At 40.0% G+C, this 26,118-nt stretch overlaps 1 protein-coding gene across 6 annotated transcripts in view; it reads left to right on the top strand.

Annotated features, from left to right (window-relative positions):
* Nucleotides 1-26,118, top strand: part of kcnip4a (potassium voltage-gated channel interacting protein 4a) — an 850,536-nt gene that overhangs the window by 545,404 nt on the left and 279,014 nt on the right. Inside the window, exon 1 of one of the 6 annotated variants that reach the window (XM_052032152.1) lies at nt 13,591-13,609. The exons of the other annotated variants lie outside the window; for them this stretch is intronic. The gene's annotated coding sequence lies outside the window, so the exon portion shown is untranslated. Of the gene's footprint in view, nt 1-13,590; nt 13,610-26,118 lie in introns of those variants that run through there. 6 annotated transcript variants of the gene reach the window in all.

A 26,118-nucleotide genomic window follows, 5' to 3' on the forward strand; every position in this document is an offset into this window, starting at 1 on the left:
TTTAGAAATAAAGCTCCATTGACTAATTGAGGAAGGAGGGGGAAGGGTGGAGGTATACATTAAGCATCTCCAGTCTTTGAATTTAAAGTTTGCATTGCCTTCCATGTGCCAGCTTCACTTGAACAGCATGGATTGTTATCAACTGAGATTGAATGGTGCCAACTTCACAGCAATCAGCTCATTTGCAAGGTGGAACTGAAAACTGTCAGAGTGAAATGTAAGATGAGTTGATGGATTCTGAAAGCATCATTTAGAAATATCTATGACTTTTTCCCTCTAAAGTCAAACATAATATTTGTAAATAGCCATTTATTTTATCAAAGGAACTTCTGTCTTACTCTCTTGCTATTTCCTGTAAAAGCTTCACTTCCAAGACTATCCTGCAATATTTCTTTTGAGATTAAGAATATTTTTACTGTGCATTTTCTTCTGTTAGTTGTCACAAACCAGCAACAAAAGAAACACACTGTGCATGATTCAGTGTTAAAAACTATTTTATTAATCACTACTTATGATAATACGTAAAATAAAAGTAAAAATGTTAGTATGTTAGAATTCAAGAATGTTAAACCTCGAACGTTAACCCCAAACCTAAACTCTTCGTGTGTGTGTGTGTGTGACAAAGTCCAAAACTCCCAGTTCCGGAATGGTTCTTAAAGTTCAGTTCCGCAAGCCATAAGGTGAAACATGAGCAAGGGCTTCTTCAACAACCACCGTTGTCTGAAGATAAGATGTAGATGTAGAAAAACATAGAGAGAGTACATACGAAATCCAAATGTTCCACGATGAAACCCAAACGACACTTCAGTGTTTACTCGGTAGTGACTTCCTCACCCCGAAAAGCATCCGAACCGTGGTCGTCCACACACAAATACCTGTTTCCTTCTACAGGTCAGCAACAAAGTGAACTCCACCGGATTACTTCCAACTTCCATACATGGATTTCAGTGGCAAACACAGTTATTGTTTCTCATCCATCGATAGAGAAAACAAGCAGGCTGGTGTCTCTCTCCCTTCTCTCTCTCTCTTTCTTCTTCTAACTTCTTCAACAACGTCATTACGTCCTTTATCTTCTATTGACGTAAGCACGCCCCACACACACATACACACACACTCTCTATCTTAAAGGGACTTTCACTGAGTCCGTAACACCTCCCACCTAAAAAAAAAATTTCCCAAGAAAATTTTAACCGCGCATAGTTAATAATGTTAATAATTATCATGCTACACAACTACAGACTATCAGATTAGTACAGATACATGTTTCCCATTTAACATCGGGAAAGACAATCAGCAATCACATTATCTTTGCCTTTAATGTGAGTTATCATGAGATCAAACTCTTGCAAAATTAAACTCCAGTTTAACAGCCTTCTGTTCTTGTTTTTGACTCGGCTCAGAAACACCAATGGGTTATGATCTGTATACACAGTCAATGGTTTCTGAGCGGTGCAAACATATACACTGAAATGTTGCAAGGCTAAAACAAGCGACAGTAATTCTTTCTCTATGGTGGAATAATTCTTTTGATGCTCATTAAATTTCTTTGAAAAGTAAGCTACAGGATGGTCAATATCATCAAGGTCACCCTTCTGCAACAACACAGCTCCTGCAGCTTCATCACTGGCATCTACTGCTAATGAAAATGGCTTTTCAAAGTCAGGTGTTCTGAGCACAGGATGGTAGCATAAAATGGCTTTCAGCTTCTCAAATGATTCTTGACAAGAATCTGTCCAAACAAACTTTACTCCCTTCTTCTGAAGATTAGTTAGGGGAAGAGCAATATCAGCAAAATTTTTACAAAATTTTCGGTAATATCCAACCATTCCCAAAAATCTTCTAACAGTCCTCGTACCTGTGGGAATAGGGAACTCAGATATTGCTTGAACTTTTGCCTGAACAGGAGCTTGCTTGCCTTGACCTACAACATAACCAAGATATGTCACAGTGGCATGGCCAAATTCACTTTTAGCCAAGTTAACTGTAAGGTTAGCCTTGGAAAGTCTTTCAAACAACCTTTCTAACGCAGAGATGTGATCTTCCCAAGTATCATTCCCAGTCACTAAGTCGTCAATGTAGGCATCTGTATGTTTTAACCCATGAATCACTGAATTAATCATTCTTTGAAATGTTGCCGGAGCATTTTTCATTCCAAATGGCAAAACATTGTATTCATACAATCCAGAAGGGGTTACAAAGGCTGAAATCTCCCTTCCTCTATCTGTAATGGAACACACCAGTACCCTTTTAATAGGTCAATCTTTGTAAGAAATTTTGCCTTTCCCACTCTGTCTATGCAATCATCCACCCTAGGAATAGGGTAAGCATCTGACTTTGTTACAGCATTCACTTTCCTGTAATCTGTGCAAAATCTAACAGTTCCATCAGGTTTAGGTACAATAACACAGGGCGAACTCCAATTTGAAGTAGAATGTCTAATAATATCATTTTCCAACATGTATTTGATTTCCTGATCAACAAGTTTACTTTTTTCCACATTCATTCGATATGGGTGTTGTTTGATTGGTTTTGCATCCCCAACATCAACATCATGGGTAATTATCGATGTTCTGTTTGGAACATCTGGGAACAGATTTTTAAATTTTAAAATTAATTCTCTCATCTGTTGTTTTTGTGAAAGTTGTAAATGGTCCAACTTCGTTTCAAGGTTCTCCAGGATATTTTGGTTTTTTTAGTTTCGATGGAACAATATTTGGTCTAAATTGGCCTTCCTCAACATCAACATCAGGCATTCTAGAAACAACCTTTACACCATCCACCAAGGCCACAACTGAATCCCTCTCATAATAAGGTTTTAGCATGTTTACATGACAGAGTTGTGTTTTCTTGCGTCTATCTGGTGTTTTGATTATATATGTTAGATCAGTCACTCGAGATTCAATAACATAGGGTCCAGAAAAACGAGCTTGCAAGGGATTATTTTGGCTAGGGAAAAATACCAACACCTTTTGCCCCACTGCGAATGTCCTAGGCCGAGCACGTCTATCAAAATATGTCTTCATTCTTATCTGGCTTGTTTTCAGATTCTCTCTTGCTAGCTGGCAGACTCTCTCCAACCGAGTTTTAAATTTTTGGACATAGTCCAACAGACTCAAGTGAACTTCCTCATTAACCCATTGCTCTCTTAACAACTCCAAAGGTCCTCTCACCCTATGTCCAAACACAAGCTCAAACGGACTAAATCCTATTGACTCCTGGATCGATTCTCTAACGGCAAACAAAAGTAAATGGATACCTTTGTCCCAATCCTTGGTGTTTTCAAAGCAATAAGTCTTCAGCATATTTTTGAGAGTAGGATGAAATTTCTCCACAGCTCCTTGAGATTCTGGGTGATATGCAGATGATACAATCTGCTTTGCTCCCAGCTCATAGACTATTTGTTGAAAAATTTTTGACATAAAATTACTACCTTGATCAGATTGGATTTCTTTTGGCAAACCAAACAAGGTAAAAAATTTTACAAGAGCCTTTGACACCGTCTTGGCCTTAATATTTCTAAGGGGTATTGCCTCTGGAAATCTAGAAGTGGCACACATGATGGTTAACAAATACTGATTTCCAGTCTTAGACTTTGGTAAGGGGCCAACACAGTCCACAATCACCTTCGAAAAGGGTTCACCAAAAGCAGGAATTGGTTTCAAAGGAGCCACAGGGGGTTTTTGATTTGGTTTACCTACCATCTGACATGTGTGGCAGGTTCGACAAAACATCACCACATCTTTTCTCAAACCAGGCCAATAGAATTGTTTCAAGATCTTCCCTACAGTTTTATTCACACCAAAATGACCACCCAAAGGCATACTATGGGCCAGGTTTAAAATCTCATCCCTATAAACTTTTGAAACAACAACCTGATGAATAACTTCCCAGTCCTCAGTAACAGGAACATGAGGAGGTCTCCATTTCCTCATTAACACTCCATTTTTGACATAATATCCAGTTGGCACCTTTTCAATCTCCTCACATGAGAGTGCTTTTTCTTTCAATTCTGTCAACTCAGGGTCCTTTGTCTGTTCCACCATAAAATCCTTCCTTGACAAAGACAAATCTTTAAATTCAGGCTCACTATAAGGATGTTGATCCTCCAGTGAAGACAGAAAAGTCTCAGATAAGGCATCAAAATTTTCTTCCTGTTTAGGACTGTCACAAGGAACCACATCAGACTGCACCGGACTGTCTGTCTTGGCTAATTCTTTAGCTCTAGCTCGAGTCACTGCACATGATGGGTAAACATCTGAATCATCCTCAGACTCATCAATCCTTGGTTTGGTTGTTAACCGTACCACAGGATCACTTTCTCCATTTGCAAGGTCATTTCCCAATAACAAAGAAACTCCTTCCACTGGCAAACTAGGTCTTATCCCTATCTCGACTGGTCCTTCTACGAACTTTGACTTTAAAATCACCCTGTGAAAAGGGACAGACATGGTCTCACCTGTAACGCCTCGTACTAGATTTACTTCACCAGTGTTACTTTCTTCACCAAAATTTAAAACACTGTCCAGCAAGAGAGATTGACTAGCCCCAGTATCTCTAAGAATTTTCACTGGCACCTGGGGTGACCCATCATTCAGTGAAACAAAACCCTCTGATACATACGAACGGAATTCTTTTCTCACCTCCTCCAACTTTTCCGCTTTTCTCTCTTGCAAGGACTGGTCTTTAACAGCATCTCCTAAACCTTTTTGATTTTTAATTGCCTGAAAGCAAGCATTGGGCCCAGCTTCCTTCTTTTTCTTCAAAAGGGCACAATTAGATATCACGTGGCCAGGTTTCCTACAGTAATAACAAGTACGCTCAACAGGTTTCTCCAGCCCTGGCTTCTTTTCATCCTTTCCTTTTTGATTACCTCCCAATTTACTCTCCGGTTTACCTGGATTGTCTTTGTAACTCTTTTGAAAGGTTTTAGGTTGTCCCCATTTGGATTTATGGGTTAAAGCATAATCATCTGCCAACCTAGCAGTTTCTTGTAAAGTTTCCACTGCCTTTTCATTTAAATATGTTGTTAATTCAGCTGGAACACATCTTTTAAAGTCTTCCACCAGTATCAATTCTGTCAATTTATCATAATCCCCATCTACATTTTTAGCCAGGCACCATCGTTCAAAACATATTCTCTTTCCATTGGCAAATTCCATATAAGTCTGATCTGCAGATTTCCTCAAGTCTCTGAATTTTTGTCTATAAGCCTCAGGGACCAATTCATAGGCCTTCAATATAGCTTGTTTTACCTTGGTATAATCAGCTGCATCCTCACAGACAAAGCAGAATAAGCTTTTTGAGCTTTACCTTTAATCACACTCTGTACCATAAGAGCCCATCCTTTCCTTGGCCAGTTTGAACTCACAGCAACCTTTTCAAAATGTTGGAAATACTGATCAACCTGATCTTCTTCAAAAGGAGGGACTAATCGAACCTCCCTGCTGGCTGAAAAACCATCATCAGAATCAGATTCCGAACTCCTACGCTTCATTTGTAACTCATGCTGCCTCTTTTTCTCCTCGTTATCCAGCTCCATCTGCTTCATTGCTAGATCAGCCTCTATCTTCATCTGAGTTATCTTTTGTTCGGCCTCTAATTTCTTTTGTTCGGCCTCTAATTTCTCTCGCTCGGCCTCTATCTTTAACTGGGTTTGCTCTCGTTCGGCCTCTAATCTCTTTTGTTCTCGTTCAGCTTCTATCTTTAACTGGGTTTGCTCTCGTTCAGCTCTATCTTGCCAGCTGCACCTGTGCCTCAGAAATTGCTATTTCACTGCCAGGAAACTGTTTTAACACTTCCTTCTCAAACACCTCTTTTCCACATAATGGCCAGCTATCAATCTCTGAATATCTGCCTTTCTCATAGACTGCTTTACTTCTGTAAGGTTTAGCCTTGTAGCAATCTTTATCAAATCATCCTTTTTCGCCACCTCCAATCCCTTTTGGGTTGGTGACTCCAAAAATGCCTTAATATCCATTGCTGCTGGTTTCCACACACACAAGCCAATTAAAAAGAATTTATCAGACCTCCCTCAAAAATCTTTGGATTGAATCCCGAACAAATCTCGTCAATCTGGGGTACAATCCCAGACGACACTCGTTAACCTTGGGAACTATCCCGGACGAGCCCCCAATTTTGTCACAAACCAGCAACAAAAGAAACACACTGTGCATGATTCAGTGTTAAAAACTATTTTATTAATCACTACTTATGATAATACGTAAAATAAAAGTAAAAATGTTAGTATGTTAGAATTCAAGAATGTTAAACCTCGAACGTTAACCCCAAACCTAAACTCTTCGTGTGTGTGTGTGTGTGACAAAGTCCAAAACTCCCAGTTCCGGAATGGTTCTTAAAGTTCAGTTCCGCAAGCCATAAGGTGAAACATGAGCAAGGGCTTCTTCAACAACCACCGTTGTCTGAAGATAAGATGTAGATGTAGAAAAACATAGAGAGAGTACATACGAAATCCAAATGTTCCACGATGAAACCCAAACGACACTTCAGTGTTTACTCGGTAGTGACTTCCTCACCCCGAAAAAGCATCCGAACCGTGGTCGTCCACACACAAATACCTGTTTCCTTCTACAGGTCAGCAACAAAGTGAACTCCACCGGATTACTTCCAACTTCCATACATGGATTTCAGTGGCAAACACAGTTATTGTTTCTCATCCATCGATAGAGAAAACAAGCAGGCTGGTGTCTCTCTCCCTTCTCTCTCTCTCTTTCTTCTTCTAACTTCTTCAACAACGTCATTACGTCCTTTATCTTCTATTGACGTAAGCACGCCCCACACACACATACACACACACTCTCTATCTTAAAGGGACTTTCACTGAGTCCGTAACATAGTACAGTAGTAAAATTACCCAGGTTTGAAAATAAAGGGTGAAGTGTGGTAACTATAACCCTGTAGATTCCAGCTAAACACTATGTTGCATATGTTTAGCATTCACATCCTTTCCTGAACCTACCTGCTCCAGAGTTCACATTTGTATACAGTGATCAAAGCCATGAGGATAGACCTGTATCTCACTGCACTTTTGGTTTCATTTTCGCTCACTGCCACATGTAATTCATGGTCACAGCTGGTTTTGACCTGTTATGCTTTGGGGATTTTGCTTACTTTATTAATCCCATGAATGTATCATTTGTTATTTTACAGTTCTTTGTCTGTGAGAATGCTTCCCTTCTCTCTGTTACCTTCCTAGCCCTGTGAACGTGGGAGTGGTAAGATGAAAATCGTTGGAGAGAAGATGCTCGCATTCTGCCTGAGGTTTTTCGGTACTGACTCTCTGAGATCACAATGCTTTACACAGCTACGGCTCCTCCTGGAAACAGGAATGAGCTTAATTTACATATTCAAACAGGAATCTGTGAATGCCTGGACTCTCCAGTGATACTCTCTAATCAATACATGCCGTCATCACTGCATGCTTAACCCAGCCACTGGTTATGACTAAGAGACAGCCATTATTTAGAGGGTGCCATAGCTGAAATTTACGTTTAATTTCATTGCCTTACTGTGGCGGATCCTGGTTATAATTTTCCTTTCCCTGAAATCTGTTGATCCGTTTTACCACTCAATGCTTCCAGTCATCCCATACACAATACTGGTGTGAATACATTGCGAGCATCCACTCCTCAATAATATCATTCTAAAAGCAATGCAATTGGCTATAGCAGCCTGTTTGTTTCATTTAAATATATTATCAGAATCAATCCCTCTCCTATTGACAACGTCAGGTAGGCTGTGTGGTCTGCCTCATTTCGCAAACCATAAAGATAAACCCGTTATTTCATGAAAGGAAAGTTCAATAGACCAAACTGGTCCTTGGAATAGAAGTGGTGATATGCTCTGGTGTGTCTATTTGTTGACAGTTGAAGGTTACTAACAGCTGTCCTAATCGCCAGTGGTGACACATTCATACAGAGCTGATCTGTTGTACAATGAATGATTTCAAAGGTGTAGCTCTGATCATTCTAAATTATGGAATAACTTGATGGAATCAGGTGCCATAGAAAATGTGTCACTTATGTTCATTTCTCAATAATACACCTACAATTGGACGTGAGCATAGGGGGCTTAGTAAGTTGCCTCTACCACCTCGAGACACCTAACAGGATTATTTTCTATCAATACAGGACACATGTCAGATTTTAATACAGTGGAAAATTACTAAGCTGCCGTTTTGAAAAGCAAGGTAATTAACAGCTGACTTCCTTTAATTCTCCAGGGAAAGGATGCCATATATTCAATCAACTGATAAAAGCTGGCATGACTGGCTTGGAAACTGCCTGAAACAAAATAAAGTTAGCTGAATTTTCTTACCCCTGAAAAACACAAATATGTTTATTAAATCTGTATTTGGGACAGAACAGTCTTATGTGATACTCCTACTAGGATCACAGATTTTATTTACAATCAGTTTCTTGCTGAGGAATATACATTTTATTTTTCAGATTTTAGCACATATACATCTGGCAGCACCTGATGCTCAGCAGCTGACCTTTATGTATGTGTATGGATGAGTTTTCCTGCAGTCTGCAGTGAGCCATTAGTGAATGAAGTGAGGAAAGTAACTACCAATGGGCCTTTTATATTAAATTGTCTCCTCAGCCTGCAAGGCTTCTGGTTGCAGATATGATTTGAAGAACAAATAGTCATTTATCAGAGAGGCTGACTGCAATGCAAAAGAAGATGCAGACCCAATGGCGTTAGTAGAGCATTAACCTCAGCATCTGGTCTGATTTGGCCAAATGTGCAATATCTTCGGGTAACTGTATAGTTGGAGGGGAGGGGGTGGCCAGGATTTCAGGAGCTATCAAATCAAATTAATTCATAAAAGTATATTAATTTTTAGTATTGAACTTGGATGTTGTAAAAATAAAGTAATGCAGCTCAGATAATGTAAAAATATTTCATTTTACATTTTTGAAGCAGCAGGATAAACTATTTATCTTGCAGTGTATTTTTTTCGCAGAAAAATTCTGTCCTCAGTGTATCTTTGTGTATGATCCTATCGAACAGGAAAATGTTTCGGTGTGTCTACTTTGCAGCAAAGTAACATTGTCAGAAACATTGAGTCTGCAAAAATAGCTTACTCAACACACAAATAGTTCACATGTACTGTCTTGCAAAAACAAAATACCTCTTTGAATATACTTATATGCTGTGCCTCAATAACTTTGTGAAGTCATTACAAAATAAAACAATAAATGCCTCTTGTAATGAATTGATCTGTATGAATAGTATGCAAGACACGTTTTTCAATGTACATCAGTTCATGTGACAATAATAAACCAATTTACCAATAGAACTCAATTAATTATAGGTGTCTATCAGGCAGGCATGCGCATACATGAACATGGAGCAATTAGGATAGCTGTCCAATGTCCCTAGCCAATTTAATAATTTCCCATCATTTATATCTGCAACATGTGATTAGCACTGAAACTTCAAATAATATTGATTGAACTTTGCCCATTGATACCTATAAATTGGACCAGAGTCATATGCACGTGATGTGACCCCAATCCCCACAAGTAAACAAGACCAGGATGGGTTTGGAAAGGTGGTGAGGCAGGTTGTGAGTGAACAGGACAGAATGTCCAACATTACACTTTTGCTTCTCACACAAAAGAAGCTGTAAGTATTGACCCGGAAAAGGTAGTTTTGAAAGACTGATAGCAGCAAGGATTGCATCAAAATGTCTTGTTCCTTTATGTCTCTGGTTTGCTCTGTTAGGCAGCAGGACTATAATTGCATTTGAATTGTGGTTTAAAAATAAAAGCAGTCTAGTTGTAATTGCTAATTTATTGGCAGCGGATTTGCAAACCTGGCACTTTTACTATCAATTCTAATCCGATTAATTGCACTTCCCTGACCTTCTTTTATGGCTGCTGTTTTATCCAAGTGGATTTATGAAGGTGACCTGTCACAAAGTGAAACAGTTTATCACTTCCCCATAATAATTATAAGGAAATAATTAAGGAATTGATAAGATGGATGGTGGTTAGAAAGAGGGGGCATAAAAGCTATAAATTTGCTGACTTGGTGATGAGTGTTACTTAAAAGTTCACAATCCCCTTCCGTGGATTCCACTTTACTGACATAGATCTATTCAGTCAAAGATACACAGAGGTATAAATAATTGTACCTATCACTTTCCATTAATTATTAAGCTGGTTTCCTTGGGAAAATTAGAAATGAATAACTATGTTTTCACTGAAGAAATCTGAGGTTAAATTTCCACAGCTGTGCACTGTGGTGCAGCCAATGACTGGAAGTCACATTAACTGGCCTTATCCAGTGAAATTCCTCATTTGTTGTGTCTGGAAGATCCAGGGAGAATGGTTGCAGACTCAGGGTTGTCTCATCCATGGTTTGTCCTGACCCTTCTATCCTGAAGTATCCTGGAGAAACTCCATCTTCAATACCCGTCAAATAATTTGCTCACCCCTGCTGGACCTATTGGAGAGTAGTTTTGTTATCTTGGGTGGGCTAAAATCTAAGGAGGCTGGATCAATTGACTCAAGCACAATGAAACCCAAGCTCAAATTTAGGCTGGTCTGTAGGCTGCTCAATTGGGATGTTTGAGTGCATTCTGCAGACCATTCTGCAACCACTGTTGAATCTACACATGTTTGTTTTGTGTGCAGCCTTTTATCAGGGGTAGGAACATTTGAAACATCAGTCTCTTCCTTAACCTGGACAAGATATGATAACCAAGACAAACTTTTAATACCATAATTGGCTTTAAGATATTTGGTCTGGTTTTATTTTCAGAGTCATAGAGTCATACAACAGGGCCTTTGGCCCACGATGTCCACTTGACCATCGAGCAACCACCTCTACTAATCCCATCTTCCAGCACTTGGCCTGGAGCCTTCTAAGCCTTGGCAATTCAACTGGTCGTTCAGATCCTTCTTAAATGTTATGAGAGTCTCTGCCTTCACTATACCCGAGATATCTACCACCCTCTAGGTGAAAGAGTACTTCCTCAAATCCCACCTGAACGTTCTACCCCTTACCTTAAACATCTGACATCCATGTTCCTGATAATTTTTCATAATTCAATCATGTCCCCCCTTCCTCCGCCCCTTAGCCTTTCCTGCAGCAAGGAAGATCCCACCCTACCCAGTTTCTCCTCTGAATGGAAGTGCTCCATACCAGGCAGCATCCTAGTGAATCTCATCTGGACCATCTCCAATGCAATCATGTCCTTTCTTCTGATGGCGTTGACCAAAGATGCACACAATACTCCAGTGCTGTTAAGGTGTTGTATCATAATCTCCCTGCTCTTATATTCTGTGCCCTTGCTAATGAATAAACGTATCTTGCATCCCTTCTTCTTCCCCACCTTATCTATCTGTGCAGTCACTTTCAGGGATCCTTGGACTGGTGCACCAAGTTCCTTCTGTTCCTCAGTACTCCCTAAGGGCTGTCATTCATTGTATATGTCCTAGCTTCATGAGTCCTCCCAAGATGCATTACCTCAAATTTATCATGATTAAATTTCAACTGCCATTGCTCTGCTCATCTTAGCAATTCATTACTATCATCCTATACCATAAGCCTACCCTCCTTATTATCAACACCACTAATTTTCATGCCCAATCACAAAAACAACATTTCACTGTCACCCTCTACTTTCTGTTATTAAGTTGCTAATTTTATGGAGTAATTTACACAAAAACAGGTCTTTTGACCCACCATGTCAATGCCAACTGTCAAGTAGTAGCTATACTAATCCCATTTACTAGCACTTGGTTTGTAGCCTTCTATATCTTGGCGATTCAAATGCTCATGCAGATGCTTCTTAAATGTTGTGAAAGTACCTGCATCCACCACCTTCTCAGGTAGTGCATTCCAGATTGCAATCATTATCTGGGTGAGAAATTTCTTCTTAGATCCCCTATAAACTTCTTATTGCAAACTCTCAACCTAAACCCCTGGTCTTAGACATCTCTGCCATGGGAAATGTTTCTCACTAACTAACCTATCAATGCCCCTCATAACTTTGAATCCAATTTTGGACCAGTCTGCCATGTGGGACCTTATTATAGGCCTTGCTGAAGTGAGTCCTTGACTTCTGCCTTGGTTTCAGGGAGCCTTTTGACTTGATGAATGAGGCATCACTATTGCTCGGTTCAGGCTCGACCAGCTTCCTTTTTCTGTCAACTTTTTCTTGTGTTTGTAGATGGTGGTTGATCCAGTGTATGTTTTAAGATGTTTCTGATGGGTAAATTCTTCAGAGTTCCCATTCCACTGCAGTACCTTCATTAGAAAAAACTGTGTTCACAGATGCCAGAAGATTTCTGCCATACTTCCAAGGAAGTTACGGGGTGTAGAATGGAAACAGTCCTATTTTTGAATAAATAAATTGTAAAATAGAAAAAAACAAATTAATTTATGACAGCCTGAATTAACATAAACAGATCCTGTTCTGATTTCAGGTTTGAACTGTATAGTCAGTTTTGATTTAATGTGTTATTTCTAATGGTTGGTGACTGCGTAGTTTTCTAGTCAGGAGAACATTAAAATATAATTCCTTTATTGAAAAATATTTTAGTTAGTTTATTTCTTTTCTTATTTTAAAGCTATTAGCCTTTCATAAATAAATTTCTTCAGTGCGGTAAAGGGTGATGCGATGCACTGAGGATCTAAGTTCTGGGTTGAAATCAAACCCAGATCATGGGATGAAATTCTCCTGTGCCGGCTGTAAAGGTCTCTGTACTTTGGAATGTGCCAGACAACAGCAATCTGTTGCAGACAGCTCCTTGCATGGAGAGACCAGCAAGTTTCAGGCAGACTAAAATGCAACTTTCACCGAGTTGATGGCCAGCCTGATGTTGTTCTTAGTTATACATCCGGTGAACAACCCTTAAAACACAGATTTCTGTGTTGCAGAGCTGCTTGGGATGAACCTTGACTACTGCATCACTCTCCAGACTTCCTTGACAAACACAAGCCTCAGAAGGAGATACAGCACAGACAACGTGAGGGCTGTGTGCAGTGGGATTAAGACGGCGGCTGTGCATGAAGGATCTGACAGGGAGGGCCCTTCTCAGGACAGGCTAAGGAAGGTCTTGATGCTTGTTGGAGAATTCTGATGAAGAGACATTTTGCCAAATGACTTTGACAATCTGTTCAGGGTACCAATTGACAAGATCCTCCATCTCCTTCTACCATAGGGTCTTAAGGACATTCCTTGCTATAGACTGATTGACCTGTGGTCAAAGGTGATCTTCTGCACAAACTTTTCTATGAAAGACAAGTATGTTCCTTTCAAGCATGACCAGGCCCATTCTTACTGATGCCAGAGACAAGGAGAACAGCAGCACTTAGTGAAACTTCATGTTTGCATACGTCAGGTCCATGCATAGTTTGGTGCAGTCACATACAAAGGTAGCATTGGGATAAGGGCTGCATTGAGCTTTTTACATTGTATCTCTATGGACATGGTCCAGATGAAATAGAAGATGGCTTAGGTGACCACTGCAGTGCAGGAACTAGGCATAGCCACAACTGTCCCATGTACAGCAACACAGGAGGGATAGGAGGGGTTTTATGTGCCAAACACAAGCAAATGGGACTAGCTCAGGTAGACAATTTGGCCAGCATGGACAAGTTGGGCTGAAGGCCCTGTTTCTAAGATGTATGACTCAATGACTGTCTGACCCTATGACTTTGAGCACCCTGCACTTGATGACCAAATTATTTCCTGTGATCAAGAAGAAGTTTCTCTTTCTCTCATCTATGTGATTCACCCATTTCTTGGTATATGTTCCAACTACCCTTCCCGCCATATTCCCAGCACATTCCGGTAATCAAGCCTGATGATAAAGGAGACAAAGGTTCCATTGGATAAGTTGCAAAGAACGTGGGCTCTTTTGTTGTGATTGACTCTGGCCCCTGAGGCCAGTTCGGGTGGTCACAGGTGCTCATCTATCTGTGTGCTGATAGTGGGTCTGAGCAGAAGATGGCAATGCTCTCCATGTACGTGGAGACTGTGACCTGTGTGCCTCCACTGCCTGGGATCATCACCCCTTTTATTCCCTTGTCTAAATACATGAACTAAACACACCACACTAACAAGACAGAGGAGAGAGAGCAGCCTTGCCTAACTCCAGATTTGATCAGGAACCTTTCTGATTCCCACCTGTTAACTTGGACTGTTTTTAATGCCTGCATGGAGCAAGTTGTGTCCAATTATGGATTCCCTTCCTAAATCCTATTTTGGAGATCATGTCCATTGCACATGTGTCTGATGCTCCGTCAAAGGATTCTACCTGGATCAAGTGTTTCTGATAAGTATCATGTCCCTGTCCCACATGTAGGACATCACCCTTCTGAGTAGCACAAAGCTGTCAGTGAACTGTCTGCTGTGTACAGTACAGATCTGGTGAACCATCTGCCCAGAGCAAGCTTGATACGATGAGCAATTATCTTGAGCAGAAACTTGTAATGCCCATTTAGTTGTTTAACTTGGGCATTGGTCAATAGTAGTATTTAGTGTGCATTGAAAGGGTGCGTTATACTTGCTGTTGAGAACGAACCTCATTTAAATACAGTGGGTAAGCTGCCAACATTAATCACACTCCTTATAGGCTGACATCATCAAGAGTTTACATCAGTTCATCATCATCTCTTACCTGTTGGAAAATATACTTCTTGAAATAAAGCTCAAATTCTACTAGCTTGTTCAGAGTCTTCCCAGCCTAGTGTGCTGTCTTTATGATATCTGAATTCATATCTCTGAAGTCCGTCTACACTCACAAAAGTCTAACCCAACTTCTATTCAAAGTGTAATACTCCTTTTATTTTCACAAATACTGACACTGGATTTCAGCTGCCATTTCTCAGCCCATTTCCCTATTTTTGCCAATGACACACCACCCACTGCAGCATGTTTTGATTTTCCAAAGAATTAACTCGATTTCCCTCTATAGGTTCATCTGAAAACGTTAACACCACTCCCTCACCTATCCCCAAATCATTGATGTATAGAGGGAACAGAAGTGGTTCCAGAACGGAATCACTGTTTCACCTTTATAATCACCATGCAATAATACATCTTCACAGAAAATTTCAGTTTTCCCTCATTCACATTTATGATCCTCCCACTAATTTCAAGCTCCTTTATTTCTTCCCCAGCATTCTCCCATGTCAACAATTTTTCTAAAGTCACATCAATAAATCTGCTACATTTCTTCCACCTAGTATATCTGTCACCATCTCAAAGAGGGTTGATCATGTCCTGTCCTTCCTTTTCTGGCTGCTTTTAAATTCTATCATTTTTAGCAAAGCATTTCAGAACTTTATTCTTAGGTAAAACATTAAGTTTTTCTCTTCAAAAGCTAATTCACACTTTACTAAACATGTCTTCAAAATCTTATTACAGGATGCAGATGAATCCATTTTCACTATTTTTCTAAATAAGCCAGCACATCATTCAATTAAGGTTTAATGAAGATATGCTGGTTCCTCCACACTACACACTAAAATATCATGGATTGCCTGAGCACCTCAATGGATGTTGCAGTGGGCTTTACTTGCAGATTCAGATGCACTAGCATCCTTTGTGAAGAATGCCTTTACCGGGCTATGCAAGTGCTATGTTCTACCCCGATCCTCCCAATCAGGTTTGGAGAATTGCTGGATTTCTTGCAGGCCAATAAAATAGCTAAACCACAGTCAGTAAGCAAGAGTAATCATGCAATGGGCATACAATACTGTATGTTGCCCTCTTTCAGGGTTACAACATGTTGGCATCTTCACCATTCCCTCAATCAATGCTCCCTCAAATTACAGAAAGCAGCTGGATCAGACTGTCCCAACTGTCATTAAGAAGTCTCCAGATAGACTAGTACTACTAGAATTCATCAACCAAAGCACCCTGGTCTTAACTGGCCCATAGAGCTTTATGTGTCCCCTACATAATCCAGAATAGATCAGTTGCGATATTTCATTGCGTTAATGAATAACGTATTGGAATTAATATTAACCATTAAAATAATAACCCTTGTAAAACTGATTGTATGTGAATGTTGTCCCTTTTGTAACTGGTGATATGCATTGCGACGTGGCGTGAATATGAATGTTCATCTTTGGGGTGTGTGGATTTATTCAAGGATGGAAGGGCAAGAGGAAATGTTGGACATCATTGATATTGCAGGGAAGTAGAGATTGTTCTTCTAAAGTGTCCTTCAATGAATTACTTCTGAAGAGTCTGGAACTTTTAAACTTTAATTAATAGACTGTTGTAAACTTGGATGAACCTAGTGAGGATATATCCATTAAACCTGAGGTAGATATAGTCACAATAGGTTGGGGTTGGCTTTCAGATCATTCCCCTCATGTCTCTCACCCTCCCAGGAAGGTGGGGAGGTGTGGTGGGGCTTGATTTAAATTCACCCCATACCATTGAAATGGAATTTCATGCAAGCCAGAAATGTAGGGGCAGTTGGCTCCCTTCTCCAAAGGACAGAAGTGAACCATCAGATTTTTACAGCAAACCCTGGCTATTTTCCTGATGCTGGTCCACAAGATATCCATATTTATTAAATTCAACTCACAACCTATCAGGGTAGAATTTGGCTCCATGACCTCTGGATTGCAAGCCTTCGGGCTGCTGCATCCCAGTCTTTGGTTTGAGTCATCCTTCTTCCTTATGTGATTAAGCTTACTCTGTCTTCCTGAAGTCCTTTATCTGTTGGTAGCTTTAGGCTTGGTCTTCATTGGAGAGCAAACACATACAGTGTTGACCAATCTGCAGTTGTATGGGGCACTCATTCTGGGCTGAATTCGAGAACACCAGTGGAACTGTATGGGCGGAGGAACTGTTGCTTAATGACCTAAACGGCCTGCTTGAATAGAGGTCAGGTTGATCCAAGCAGCTAATTCCAGTATATTAAAACAGTGTGGGCTTCTAAAAAGAGACATGGAATGTATTAGCTCTTGTCACCAAGCAGCTTGCCTTCCTCTTGTTGTGCACTGACAAACTGTGGAGGGAAGAGAATTGGTGTAAGTTTAAAAAAAAGATGACATAAACCTTGGGTGAAGTCCAGGACAGTAGGAACACTTTTCAACTCATAGAATCATAGAGTCATAGAGCACAGAAACAGGCACTTTGTCCCACCATACCCATGCAGACCTTCAAGTACCCATCCATATTTATTCAATTTTCCAACATTTGGCTCGTAGCTTCAATGCCTTGGCAATTCAAGCGTTCAGCCAGGTACTTAATTAATGTGGTGACAGTCTGTGCCTCCACCACTTCCTGAGGCAGTGATGCTTCTGATTGTCCTGAGGAATAACACTGGCAAGCAACGCTTCACCTGCTTTGTGCAAATTCTTTGCTGACATCTCTTGTGCCAAGTGCTAGAGACAAAAGAAATGTTAAGGGCTCCAGTGAGTTGCAAGCAATAGTCAAGGCTATGTTAACAATAGCAACAGGTTGCTGTTTTATTCTGGAGGTGGCACAACTTGGAGCTGCATGCCTAGAGAACTGAAACCTTTTCGGTCTGCATTACTTCTCGGGGAATCGCAGGTATACTGTCTTCAGTCTCCACATTGTGCCAAGGATAAGCAGCCCCGTGAGCTCAACTCCTTATATATTCTTGCTGTGTATTTGCTTCCTTCCTACATTTGCTACTACTACTCTTTGACATGTAACCTGATTGGAATTAGCAGAAGGTTTCAATGGTGAACAAAACTGCATTGCCAGAAATCCCTTAAGACATTTTACAGCCATTTTGTAACCATTACAGGTTCTTTTAAATCAAGAAGCAAAAAACAATCTAATGGAAAAATGTATTCCACAGTTATACTATACAGGTATATTGGTGAGAGGAAGTGTGTATCCCTTCAATAACTGTGTCTCATGACTTCCTTTCAACTTGTACTAGTCATGAATGGTTGAGGGACTTCCAGAAAAATGTACGGAGAGGAAGCTACTGTCAGCGCCCTTCACTACGTTTCACAGTCAATGGCCAGTAATGAAGTTACTGCCTATTTTTGGCAAAAGTATTGGCTGTTGAAATCAAGACAGTATAAAAAGTGGAATGACCCAGGGCATACTTTCCTTGGAATTTTGCACCCTTTTGACCAGTTTTAGGTGTAAATGGGGCATTCATCTTATGGAAGTAACTGTATTACTTTATTTTCTGAATAATACAGTTATTGGGTTTAAATGCCAGCTAACATTGTGTTTGATGTATCAGATTAAATTAGTCTCCTTGATGTACTTTCATAAGTTTAAATAGATTGGCATATACTGTATTTTCTTCAGATTGACCAGCTGAGAAAATTAATCAACCAATTACTATATTAACACTGAAATTTGGTAACATAGTATTGATAAAAATGATGTAACTACTGATATAGGGCTAACATACATTCATATATATGTCAATCTTATACTACAAAAAGACTAAAAAAGAGCTTGTACACCTTCAATAAGAATTCACAAGAAAGCAAGTCTGTAATATGTTCAACTTCTTTCCCTTGCCACCTTATAATTCATAATTATTCTGTTCAATAGAAAGTGTAGTAGTGATGGATATAGCTTCATTTACTAGATGTTACAGTGTGAAAGAAATAATTGCTTTTTGTTCTTTCTGTCCAAGCGTCATACTGTGTTCCAAGTGTACTTAATCTTAACCGAATTGAATTTAATATGCTTCAAATGACTAATTTTAGAAGCCTTGTGCAATGTGAAGTAGACAAAGATTTATATGTCTCTGGTCTGTAGGCTAAAAGAAAATCTACTTTTCAAGCTATATATCAGCAGAGGCCTCTGAAGCCATGCCAGTGCAGCAAATTGCTACAGCGTCACTGATGTACCTCATAAAAAGCAAAGTTGGAGTATAAAATACAGGGTTAACCACAAATTTTTCAGGACCTTGCACATACTGTATAAGTTTCTTCTCCCAGCCACACAATGAAGATTGACAAAATGTTCCTTTTAGATGTGGTAGTATGGGGGAATAAACCCTTGCCAAATAAAAATAATGGCCTGTGAGGATGGCACACAAGTGCAACAGTTAGTGATGCTACCTCACAGCTCCATTGACCTGGGTTCAATCCCAGCCTTGGGTGCTGCCTTGAATCCTGCACATTCGCCCTTGTGATCACATGGGTTTTCTCCAGGTGTTCAGGTTTCCTCCTGCATGCCAAAGCCATGGCAATTGATAGTTTAATTTACCATAAGTTGACCCTAATGTAGGTGAGTGGCAGGAAAATCAGGGAAGTGGGTAGTTGATGGAATGCGAGAGGAAAAACGGTACCTGCTGTCCTTGTTAACATAGAACATAGAACAGTACAGCACAATACAGGCCCTTCGGCCCTAAGACTATCTAACCCCGTCCTCCCACATATCCCTCTATTTTAAATTCTTCCATATGCCTATCTAGTAATCTCTTGAATTTGACCAACATACCTGCCTCCACCACCACCCCAGGCAGCTTATTCCATGCCCCAACCACTCTCTGGGTAAAAAACCTTCCTCTGCTATCTCCCTTGAACTTCCCACCCATTACTTTAAAGCCATGCCCTCTTGTATTGAGCATTGGTGCCCTGGGAAAGAGGCTCTAGCTATTCCTCTTAATATTTTGTACACCTCTATCATGACTCCTCTCATCCTCCTTCTCTCCAAAGAGTAAAGCCCTAGCTACCTTAGTCTCTCCTCATAATGCATACTCTCTAGACCAGGCAGTATCCTGGTAAATCTCCTCTGCACCCTTTCCAATGCTTCCACATCCTTCCTATAATGAGGTGACCAGAACTGGACACAGTACTCTAAGTGTAGTCTAACCAGAGTTTTATAGAGCTGCATCATTACCTCGCGGCTCTTAAACTTGATCCCTCGACTTATGAAAGCTAACACCCCATAAGCTTTCTTAACTACCCTATCCACCTGTGAGGTAACTTTCATGGATCTGTGGATATGAACCCCCAGATCCCTCTGCTCCTCCACACTACCCAGAATCCTGCCATTAACTTTGAACTCTGCCTTGGAGTTTGTCCTTCCAAAGTGTACCACCTCACACTTCTCCAGATTGAACTCCATCTGCCACTTCTCAGCCCAGCTCTACATCCTATCAATGTCCCTCTGCAATCTTCAACAATCCTCTACACTATCCACAACACCACCAACCTTTGTGTCATCTGAAAACTTGCCAACCCACCCTTCTACCCCCTCATCCAAGTCATTAATAAAAATCACGAAGAGCAAAGGTCCCAGAACTGATCCTTGTTGGACACCACTAGTCACAGCCCTCCAATCTGAATGCACTCCCTCCACCACAACCCTCTGCTTTCTACAGGCAAGCCAATTCTGAATCCACACGACCAAGCTTCCCTGGATCCCATGCCCTCTGACCTTCTGAAGCAGCCTACCATGTGGAACCTTGTCAAATGCCTTATTAAAATCCATGTAGACCACATCTACTGCACTACCCTCATCAATCTGTCTGGTCACCTCCTCAAAGAACACTATCAGGCTTGTGAGACATGATCTGCCCTTCACAAAGCCAGGCTGGCTGTCCCTGATCAGATCATGATTCTCTAAATGCCCATAGATCCTATATCCAAGAATCCTTTCCAACAGCTTGCCCACCACAGACGTAAGGCTCACTGGTCTATAATTCCCTGGACTATCCCTACTACCTTTTTTGAATAAGGGGACAACATTTGCCACCCTCCAATCCTTCGGTACCATTCCCGTGGACAATGAGGACTCAAAGATCCTAGCCAAAGGCTCAGCAATCTCCTCCCTTGCCTCTCGGAGCAGCCTGGGGAATATTCCATCAGGACCCAGGGACTTATCTGTCCTAATATTTTCTAACAGCTCCAACACATCCTCTCTCTCTTGATATCAACATGCTCTACAACATTAACCTTACCAACACTGTCCTCAGCGTCATCAAGGCCGCTTTCCTTGGTGAATACTGAAGAGAAGTATTCATTGAGGACCTCAACCACTTCCACAGCTTCCCGGAATATCTTCCCACCTTTATCCCTAATGGGCCCTACCTTTACTCCTGTCATCCTTCTGCTCTTCACATAAGTAAAAAATGCCTTGGGCTTTTCCTTAACCCTACTGGCCAAGGCCTTTTCATGTCCCCTTCTTGCTCTCCTCAGCCCCTTCTTAAGTTCCTTCCTTGCTACCCTATATTCCTCAAGAGACCTATCTGATCCTTGCTGCCTAAACCTTATGTATGCTGCCGCCTTCTTCCTAACTAGATGTTCCACCTCGCTTGTCAACCATGGCTCCTTCACCCTGCCATTCTTTCTCTGCCTCACCAGAACAAATTTATCCCTAACATCCTGCAAGAGATCCCTGAACAATGACCACATCTCCATAGTACATTTCCCTTCAAAAATGTCATCCCAATTCACACTTACAAGTTCTAGCCTTATAGCCTCATAATTTGCCCTTCCCCAGTTAAATATTTTCCTGTCCTCTTTGCTCCTATCCTTGTCCATGACAATGCTAAAGGTTAGGGAGCAGTGGTCACTGTCCCCCAAATGCTCACCCACTGAGAGATTTGTCACCTGATCCAGTTCATTACCTAATACTAGATCTAATATGGCATGTCCTCTAGTCGGCCTCTCAACATACTGTTATAGGAATCTGTCCTGGACACACTTAACAAACTCTGCCCCGTCTAAACCTTTGGTACTAAGCAGGTGCCAATCAATATTTGGGAAGTTGAAGTCTCCCGTGATAGCAACCCTGTTATTTTTGCACCTTTCCAAAATCTGCCTCCCGATCTGCTCCTCAGTATCCTTGCTGCTACCAGGGGGCCTATAGAATGTTCTTTGATAAGACTGAGCTTGTGGTTTCAGACATGCTGTCAAACAAGCTTGGCAAGTTGCAACAAATCAAGTAACGACTAATCTCTTGACCTTAACCCACTGAAAATGTTTGTATGAAAGGAATTCAACATTCCATGTGGTGCAATCAAATGTAATATAAACTGATTTCATCTCTGGAAGACAGCTAGAGCCAGTTCTATGCAAAATCTTGCTCGACAGCTTGGTGTTGGAACCGCCAGTTCGTCTGACTGGTGAAAATTTATTTTCAGAATGGCACCACAAATAAATGGTAGATTTATTTTGCAGAAATGAACATTGACTTTTCTGAATATGTCATACAGTCCAAATGGTCTGATTGGAATGTTATTTTCCCAGTGTGCTGCAAGTGAAGTGAATGACAATCACAGCAGACAGACTTTGCAGACTGTTAAGTGAAGCCGGTATTACAAGAAAATACAGTTTTCAAATAGCATCCTTCAAACAGTCAGAAAGAAATATGGGACCAAGCAAAGGATATTGAATCTTTAGAAGATTTGCTGCATTCACATTGGGTATGCTTCAGAATTCACGCAAATTTATATTCTGTGGATCTAAAGATATGATTTGACATTTGTCTACTGAAATGCTTGGTGGCGTCTCTCTGGCATCTGAGAGAAATGAATTACCCAACTAATTGGGTTGTCATGACAACAATGACATGAAAGCTTTTCAGTACAATTCATCTGATGAATGGAAAAGCATTTCCATTAATTAATTTTGTTCTGGCCACAGAAATTTCAATATCTTTGAACTAAAATATCTCAGAGTTATTCTGTGATTTTATCAAGGTTTAGAATTCCATTTATGGAAAGTTCATTTTACAGCAAATCAGTTTAAGGTTAACAAGTGATAAATAGTTGTGTTCTCTTTAATGAATTTCATTTTGTCATTACCTGTAATATAAAGAATCTAGTAGTCTGTAACACTTGTGTGCCATCCTCACTAGCCACTGAGATTATAGTGCAGTGGTTGAGGATGGATATGAAAGCTGGGAACTGGTGGTTGGAGGCTGGGAAGTTAAGGTAGAATGTGGAGGCAAGAGAAAGCAATTGCGTTATAGCAACAGGTGAAACAAGTATATGATATCTGGTCACAGATGAGGAGGAGGAGGAGGAAGACAAAGAAGGTATGACAGGTGTGAAAGTAAACTGATGTGGAGATGTCACAAGTAAATGAGGAGCAGAAGGAATAAGGGAGAAAGGTAGCTGGAGGGAGGGGTGAAAGTGAGACAGAAGAGATGGAAAATTTAATGGAAGAGGATTGGTAAATGTCAATGCAGACATTGTGATAAAAATAGGACCACAGGAAGGGAAGTGGTGCAGATAGGAGGTATACACATGTAAGATATTTTAATATGGGTAATTGAAAGGGGATAGAAGGAGGCCCACGTGGAGCATGAAGTCGACTAAGGACTAATGGGCTAAATAGGTTGTTTCTGCTTTGTAGACTCAGTATAATGTGATAAGATATAAATAGATATGTCACAACCAATATCATGCTATAATTAGACCTTGCAAACTATCTCTTTATTTTCCATGGCTTTTGAAGTGATATGAAAATCAATGGCAGTATCATTCTTCTTGGTCTAAAGTATGATTTATTGCATTATTTGTATCACTTTCTTGTTTAATCAATTGTATTTGTCTTTGAGACTCAACTCAAATGTGAAATGGAAAATCCTAAACTGTTCATCCCTTCATGATTTGACTACCTTGGCTATTGTGCTTCTTTAATTAACTGAAGTCTTTTAAAATCTGCCTCAACTTGTAATAATGTAAATGAAGTAGTAGTGACAGATTTGCAATAGAGTTTCACTTATCACAGTTTAACTGGAAGCAGGCTTTTTTTTTCGTGTGAAGGTACGGTTGAAGTGACACACATCAGATAATGATATTAGAACCTCAGATTGAACATTGCACTGTGAAACGATCACTGCTGCTAATTGCTTCAATTTGTTACAATGATACAATTTTAAACTAATTGCAATGTGCTAATCTGTAAATGTCTTTCATTCAAGCAATAAGGGGAATGTTTAACTCATTACTTTATTTGTGTCAATGATGGGTATGTTGCACAAAGTAAATGTCAGGCAGAAAGAGATACTACTTCATATCATGGTGCTATCAGTAATTTCATATGACTGATGTAAGGATTGACCGAAAATGTTGTAAGTATATATTGGTGTCATCTGTGGTTCATTTTTCACTTGAAGAGTTATGATGGTAAAAGAATAACTATTCTTCTTCCAGATTTTGCCTAGATCACTGTGTGTTCTGGGTAAAATGAAGTCTGGAATGAACTGTTGGCTAATACATACCTAATCTTGAAAAGATGAGAGTTATTCAAAATCACACAATCATTACTTGACTACTAAATCTGGTTTAAACTGGAATAAAAATATAATCTCTACCCATACTAGTTTTAAGAGGTAAGCTGACTGATGATTTACCACTGAAGGCGAAGATGAAGAGGAGAGAAAAAATTGAACCTAAGAGTGTAAAACACAAGAATAAAGGCAGGGGTAGAACATTCTGTATGCTCTGCCTTTCAGTAAGGTCATGGGTGATCTTCTACCTCAGCACCATTTTCTTGTACTATCTGCATCTCCCTTAACACGTTTGGAATATAAGAACATAAGAAATAATAGCAGAAGCATGTCATCCAGGCCATCGAGCCTCCTCTGCCATTTATCAAGATCATGGCTGATCTTCTACCTCAATATTATTCTCCTGCACTATCTCCATATCCCTCAATTCCTTTAATATCCAAAAGAAGTCTATCATTCTCTGTTTTAAATGACTCAATGACTGAGTGTCAACAGCTCGCTGGGGTAAAGAATTTCCAAAGATTTTGTCTCATCTCAGTGATGAGACACTGCTGAGACTCAGATCTCACAATCTGAGATTGTGGCCCCTGGTTCTAGATTCGTTAGCCAGGAGAAACATCCTCCCTGCATTCATCTTGTCAAGCCCCATAAGAATTCCAGTTGTTTCAGTGAGATCATCTCTCATTCTTCTAAATTCAAGGCTGGATGGTCTCAGTCTTGTTAATTTTTGTTCATGTGACAAACATGCTATCAACCTTTCTTGCATTCTTCCCATCGGAAGTATAAACTTCTTTAGGTGGGGGAGACTAGACCAGAACACAATATTTTAGATGCGGTCTCACTGCATTCTAATTGCTGAAAGACTTCAAGAATCTTGTACTCAAATCCTTTTGCAATAAAAGTCAACATATCCTTTGCCTTCCTAATTGCTTGTTAAACCCACATGTTAAGCACGTTCAAGAACAGCCAGGTCTCTTTGAACAGTGACATATTTTAATCTCTCACCATTTAAAAACCAATTTTCCTTTCTAATTTTTCCTATCAAAATGGATGACTTCACATATTTCCACATGTATTCCATCTGACATGTCCTTACTCATTCGTGTAATCTGTCAATATCCCTCTGAGCTACCACCAACCTTTGTTATCATTGGCAAACCTGGATATATTACTCTTGATCCCCATGTTCAAATTATTTGAATAGATAGTAAACAGGTGGAGCCCAGCACCAATCATTGCGTATCCCAGTAGCCAACCTGAAAATTACCATTTATTCTGAACCTCTGTTACCAGTTCATCACTATTAACATTGTATTTAATGTGATTAGAGCACAATATCTTGTGTGACATCTTATTTATGGTCATATAAAATCCAAATACACCAATCCGTTGGTGAATTTGCCCTTATGAATTCTGCTACTTATAAACTCAGAAAACTCTAATTTGTCATACATCACTTCCTTTTTATAAATTCATGCTGACTCAGTCCAATTCTACTGTCTTAATCATAAATTCCCTGCTACAGGTGTCATGCTAACTGGTCTATAGCTCCGTGTTTTCTCTCTTCTTAAATAGTGGGATTACATTTGCAACCTTCATATCTGTGGAAACTTTTTCAGAATTTATGGAGTTGAAAGATGATAATCAATGCATCCATTATCTCCTTTCCCTTCCAATCTTCTTCAAAGGCATAGGAACCAGGTCAATGTGTCACTATTGCCTTTCAGTTTCCTTGATTTTTACTAATGTTAATTTCTTTGAGTTTCTCAGTTACGTAGAACTGTAGTATTCCACTATTTCCAAGAGGTTTCCTGTGTTTTCTCTCATGAAGACAGACAAAAATTATGTATTTAATCTCTCAGCTTTTTTATTTATCCCCAATAATTTCTCCTGCCTCAGTCTGTAAGGGTCCTACACTAACGTTA

This window comes from Pristis pectinata, chromosome 2 (assembly GCF_009764475.1).
Source record: "Pristis pectinata isolate sPriPec2 chromosome 2, sPriPec2.1.pri, whole genome shotgun sequence".
In the NCBI taxonomy this organism is placed as follows: Eukaryota; Metazoa; Chordata; class Chondrichthyes; order Rhinopristiformes; family Pristidae; genus Pristis; species Pristis pectinata.